At 44.2% G+C, this 6340-nt stretch overlaps 1 protein-coding gene across 1 annotated transcript in view; it reads left to right on the top strand.

Moving 5' to 3' along the window:
* The first annotated feature begins 3687 nt into the window (after positions 1-3687).
* Positions 3688-6340, top strand: part of TDGF1 (teratocarcinoma-derived growth factor 1) — a 6499-nt gene continuing 3846 nt past the window's right edge. The window contains exon 1 of the mRNA XM_011981056.1: positions 3688-3716. The gene's annotated coding sequence lies outside the window, so the exon portion shown is untranslated. The remainder of the gene's footprint in view (positions 3717-6340) is intronic.

Genomic DNA, 6340 nt, shown 5'->3' with positions numbered 1-6340 from the left:
ATGAAATTTAAAAAGTAATCCCATGTACAATAACCACACTTAAATTAAATACCTAGGAATTAACTTAACCAAAGAAGTGAAATATCTCTATAATGAAAACTGTAAGACACTGATGAAGGAAATTGAAGAAAATACCAAAAAAATGGAAAAACATTCCGTGTTCATGTGTTGGAAGAATCAATATTGCTAAAAATGTCCACACCACCCTAAGCCATCTACAGATTCAATGCAATCCCTATCAAAATACTGGACATTTTTCACAGAAATAGAAAAAAGAAATTCTAAAATTTATATGAAACCACGAAAGACCCAGAATAGCCAAAGCTACCCTAAGCAAAAAGAACAAAACTGGAGGAATCACATTATCTGACTTCAAATTATACCACAGAGCCATAGTAACCAAAACAGCATGGTACTGGCATAAAAACTGACACATAGACCAATGGAACAGGATAGAGAACCCAGAAACAAATCCACATACCTACAGAGAACTCTTTTTTGACAAAAGTACCAAGAACATACATTAGGGAAAAGAACAGTCTCTTCAATAAAAGCTGCTGGGAAAACAGAATATCCATATGCAAAAGAATTAAACTAGACCCCTATCTCTCACCACATACAAAAATCAAATCAAAATGGATTAAAGACTTAAATCTAAGACTTCAAACTATGAAACTACTACAAGAAAACATTGGGCAAAATCCCCAAGACCTTGGTCTGGGCAACACCACAACCACAGGCCACAACCACACAAATACCCCACAAACGCAGGCAACCAAAGCAAAAATGGACAAATGGGATTACATCAAGTTAAAAAGCTTCTGCACAGCAAAGGATAAAATCAACAAAGTGAAGAGACAACCCACAGAATGGGAGAAAATATTTGCAAACTACCCATCTGACAAGAGATTAATAGTAAGAATATATAAGGAGCTCAAACAACTCTATAGGAAAAAAATCTAACAATCTGATCAAAAAAGCTGGGCAAAAGATTTAAATAGACATTTCTCAAAACAAGACATACAAATGTCACACAGGCATACAAAAGGATGCTAAACATCACTGATCATCAGAGAAATGCAAATCAAAACTACAATAAGTTATCATCTCAACTCAGCTAAAATGGCATATATCTAAAAGACAGGCCATAACAAATGCTGGCAAGGACGTGGAGAAAGGGAACCCTTGCACACTGTTAGTGAGAATGCAAATTAGTACAACCACTATGGAGAACAATTTGGAAACTCCTCAAAAAACTAAAAATTGAGCTACCATATGAACCAGCAATTCCACTGCTGGGTATATATGCAAAAGAAAGGAAATCAGTATATCAGAGAGATATCTGCATTCCTGTTTGTTGCAGCGCTGTTTACAATAACTAAGATTTGAAAGCAACTTAAGTGTCCATCAGCAGATGAATGGATAAAGAAAATGTGGTACATATACACAATGGAATACTATTCGGCCATAAAAAAGAATGAGATCCAGTCATTTGCAATGACGTGGATGAAACTGGAGATGATTATATTAAGTGAAATAAGCCAGGCACTGAAAGACAAACATCCCATGTTCTCACTTATTTGTGGGATCTAAAAATCAAAGTAGGACTGCACATGGTGGCTCACGCCTATAATCCCAGCACTTTGGGAGGCCGAGTCTGGTGGATCACCTGAGGTCAGGAGTTCGAGACCAGCCTGGCCAACGTAGTGAAACCCTGTTTCCACTGAAAATACAAAAAATTAGCTGGGCATGGTGGCAGGCACCTGTAATCCCAGCTACTCAGGAGGCTGAGGCAGGAGAATCCTTTGAACCCGGGAGGTGAAGGTTGCAGTGAGCTGAGATTGTGTCATAGCACTCCAGCCTGGGAGACAAGAGCGAAACTCCATCTCAAAAAAAAAAAAAGGTTAAATCAGATTTTCCATAGTCTAACATGGTTCCCAGTAAGCACATCAAAATTATCTTGTCTTACATGTGGTAAATACTCTTAATAAGTTGCCCAGAATTCAGCCCAGAATATCAGTGGTGGTTTGGGTTACATATTTCAGATTTGTCTTTTTTTCCTTTTTTGCTGGGGGAAGAGGGTATTCTTTGTTTTATTCCTAGGATCAGGATTGGGGAAACAAGTTGTTTTCCTGTGGCGTTTCTCAAGGTTTCTCAAGGACCTTGCCCTCGCCCCACCCCCATTTTAGAAAATAGGGCTGAGATTTAATATCTCTCTGTCACAGACGTGGCTATTGGAGAAAGACTAAGCCAAAAGAAAACCAGCACAGGTAAACACTTCACTAGAGGTTGGAGAAGCTGAGGTTTCTGGAAGACCGGATTTCTGGACCTCTTACTCCAAGGGAATAAAGGATAGGGGGAAGAGTTGGTGAAAGACCAAAAAAAAAAAAAAGCAAGCAATTTGCAATACACCTTACATGGGCAAGGTGGCTCACACCTGTAATCCCAGCACTTTGGGAGGCCGAGATGGGCAGATTGCCTGAGGTTGGGAGTTTGAAACCAGCCTGGCCAACATGGTAAAATCCCGTCTCTACTAAAAATACAAAATTAGCCGGGCATGGTGGTGCATGCCTGTAATCCCAGCTACTTGGCAGGAGAATCGCTTGAACCAGGGAGGCGGAGGTTGGGGTGAGCCGAGATCATGCCATTGCACTCCAGTCTGGGCAACAAGAGCGAAACTCCGTCTAAAAAAAAAAATACAGTGATGACAAGATAAACTCCGGGGTCAGTGGGTGCCAGGACAGGGCTCTCAGAACAGCTGGAAGCTGTAGTAGGGAAGATGGTCTCAGCAAGGACTTCCCAGAGCAAATGACATTTGGGCTGAGTCTCAAAGAAGCCAATTCAAGTGCTCTGTAAGAAGGACCAGCCAGGTCATAGAAAATGAAATACAAACACCCAATAACCACAGGACACAATGTAAATCCAAGCAACAATGAAATACTACTTTTCACATACTGTATTAGCAAAACTTAAGATGCTTGCTGCAGCCAGAGTTGGTAAGTACTTGGGAGATGAGCTCTCAATACCAACTCTAGGGAGAGGGAGGGGGGGCAGTCTTCTTGGAAAATAATTTGGAAGCATCCACCCTTTAATCAAGCAATTCCAGTGCTAGAAATTTGCAAGAGGAATATGCTTTCAAGCGTTCGGCAAGATATACATACGTACAAGGAAGTTCACCACAAAACGTGGAAACATGTCATGTCTATTCATTGATAAAATCATGTATAGTATGTCTACATAGGAAGAAATATGATACAGCCCCATGGCTCACAGAAAAAAATGAAGTCCTCTCTTAAGCCCTTCTCCCTTCCTCTTACGCCATTTGTGTAACAATATGGCTCTAAAATGACTCGCTTGAGCACATCTTCCCCACTGAAATTGCAGATTTTTGAATGCAGGAATCTGTCCTTTTATGTCCCACACAGAGACCTGTGGCAAATACAGAATAGGTTTCCAGTTGGAATTTGTAAGTTTGCCAGTGAAAACAGAAAGTCATTAACTTGTTAATGAAGTGTGGCCAGGACACACTGGGTGGATAATGCTTCCGCAGGAGTGTAGCTCAGGTGTTAACAGAAGCTGTTGGGCGCTAAGCTTGACGAAATTAGAGGCCCTGACATTCCTCAGCTGGAGGGTACATATATATACAGAACTCCCCCACCTCCTCTGCTCTCTCCCATCTCTGGCCTGCCTGGATGTTCAAGGAAACAATGACAGAGGTAAGACCTAAGAGCCCTATGATAAAAGGAGGCTTTTAACCTTGAAATACTGTCATTGTACTGCAGAAATGGTGTTCTTCTGTTAACTCTTTGGTTGGAATTTAGTTCTATGTGTTCTCAACCATTTAAACAAGGTCGAATTGGCTTTTGATAGCTAAAATTGATCCCATTCTCCAAGTTTATTTTCTTCCTTGAATTTTAGGCAGACACAGGAAGTCTGTCCTTTGATTATGATGTATTTCATTCCACCATTCTTGTTTGGATGGTTTTAAGTCAAAGGCTTATTTGTGTGATTTTTAAACACAATTCTGCCCCAGTTTTTAATACACAGTGTCTCAAGGGCAGTACCAAGAAATGGTCAATACCAAGAGCATTGTTTTTTACTTTCTGTTCTCAGTGCCTTTAGTAAGGGATGAGATGGGCTGACTGTGATTGGGGAACCCCCATTGCACAGCACTTCCCAATCCTAGGCCTGACCTTTTGACACAAAGCACTCATTGGCCTGGAGGCTGGCCAGCAGCCCAGTTCCAACAGTGACCAAGCAGAGGTGACCAGTGGCCATCCTAGGGTAGTCATTCAATTTCCCTACCTGGAGGCAGCAACAACTTTTTGCAGTTAGTACAATTAGAATCAACAATTACTGTTCTTCCTCTCCAGCCTCACAGTGGGGTCACTTCTCACAGCTGTTTCTCCAGAGCCAAGCTCCAGTCTACAGGCAGCCCAGCAGTAGACATCAAATACTTGTTAAATAGCCCTTACATCTCCAGCCCAACAGCAAATATCTAACCTCTCTTAAACACCGCAGCCCTTCCTTTCCCCTTCTCCCCATCCCCCATCCCAAAACCTGGCCCAGGCTCTGACTACCCTGGATCCACTTGGCTTCCTCTGCAGTCAGTACCTATGGGGAATGGGGATCTCTTCAGGGGATTCTGGTCCTTAGAGAAGGGATTTTGTGTGGCTGAAAAGCTGGCGTCCTGGGATTCTGGTCCCATCAATGCCAACATCGCCAGACTGGAGACCTTAGTTACTTCCTCCGAAAATGCAGTGGTTTCCAGGGGTCCTATTTAAGCTCTAAAAATTCCACAAGAGCTTTAGATAAGGAAATAGCAACGCAGGGGTGTGTTCTGTTGCCAGTTCTGCCACAGGCCTGCCCAGTCTCTGAAGACAAGACATTCAAATCCCCAAATAGAACTAGTTGTCTTGTCCACAAAGTGAGACTAATATTGTGGGCGCTACTTATCTACTTAGCACCTTGGACTGGTGAGGACTGTGGTGCACAAGCTACCTTACAAATGTACCGCACTGAGTAACACCTTTACACCTCCTTGCAGCTCCAGGGCTAGCCTTCTCCTTTGCAAAGCCCTCCCCCACCTCCGGCCTCCTAGAGCTTCAGGCCATGTTCCCATGTCCCCTGTGAATCTCAGCATGGTACCTGAAGCGTTTCACCTGAAAAGACCACACAGGGAGGAGGCGAAGCACAGCAGGAATGAAATAGTCAACTGCCCTGGAGTTGGAAATGTTACTGCATCCCACCCTTGACTGGATGGGGCCTCACTCCCCCAGTACAAATTATTTTACGTTTGCTTCTCCCAAGATCATGTGTAGAAGTAAATAGCACCTCTTCCCAGCACCTGTGGATCCATGGCATCCACACAGGTAGGCACTGACGCTGAAATGGGTTCGGATGCCACCAATTCTTTCTGCCGAGGCCTAAATCCAATAAACAGAGATGGATGGAAACTATCTAATAAAAGCTTCACATTTGTGTACCTGGCAATATTAAGTAACCGTCAGGTTTTCCTTTAGAAATTGGAATTAAATGCGATTTAGAAACTACTAACGACTTTGGGCGTATTTAGTAACATATTACCCGCAGGATTGAAATGTTAGGGGAGGCGACTCCGGCTCATAGACGCGCCTCTCCATCTGGGGCGTCTGGAGCTTCGTGGAGCCACTCAATAAACACGTTTACCCCTGCAAGCGGCACATTAGAGCCCGGGGGTAACTCCCGGTGTCGTGGGGCCAGGACGGCGAGGAGCTGCAAGAGGTCGCACTGTGGGCGCTGAAGGCTGAGATAAATTCCCGTGATTGGGGACTGAAACGGCCTCCCATGCCGGACTGCCGTGGTTCTAGAACTTTTTCCTGGAACAGGCCGGCACTCCCACTGCAGAGCCCCAGCGGCTGCGCCCCTGGCCGCCCCTCCCCTCTCCCGGGCACCTGGCGCCGGCTCCCGCGTCTTTCCAGGAATTCAGGTCCGCCTGGAATTTGCACTTCAAGTCTGGAGTCCCCAAGGAACACCTCCTGAACCTGAACTTCTGTCTCAGTTTCAAGCTTCCTAGTCTTCCCCCGACACACACCTAGCTCCTCGGGCGGAGAGCACCCCTTTCTTGGCCACCCGGGTATCCCCCAGCAGGAGTACGGAGCTCAAAACTCCCGGAAAAACAAAGGTGGAAGCAAATTTCAGGAAATAAAACTTCCTGAAATAAAATATCAGACGCCTTGAGACCCATACATTTTCAGGTTTTCCTAATTAAAGCAATTACTTTCCACCACCCCTCCAACCTGGAATCACCAACTTGATTCGAGAAACTGATTCTTCTTTCTTTCTTTCTCCCCCCCACCCC

Source organism: Mandrillus leucophaeus, unplaced genomic scaffold (assembly GCF_000951045.1).
Source record: "Mandrillus leucophaeus isolate KB7577 unplaced genomic scaffold, Mleu.le_1.0 Scaffold22, whole genome shotgun sequence".
In the NCBI taxonomy this organism is placed as follows: Eukaryota; Metazoa; Chordata; class Mammalia; order Primates; family Cercopithecidae; genus Mandrillus; species Mandrillus leucophaeus.
This window is presented reverse-complemented; position numbering and strand designations above follow the sequence as displayed.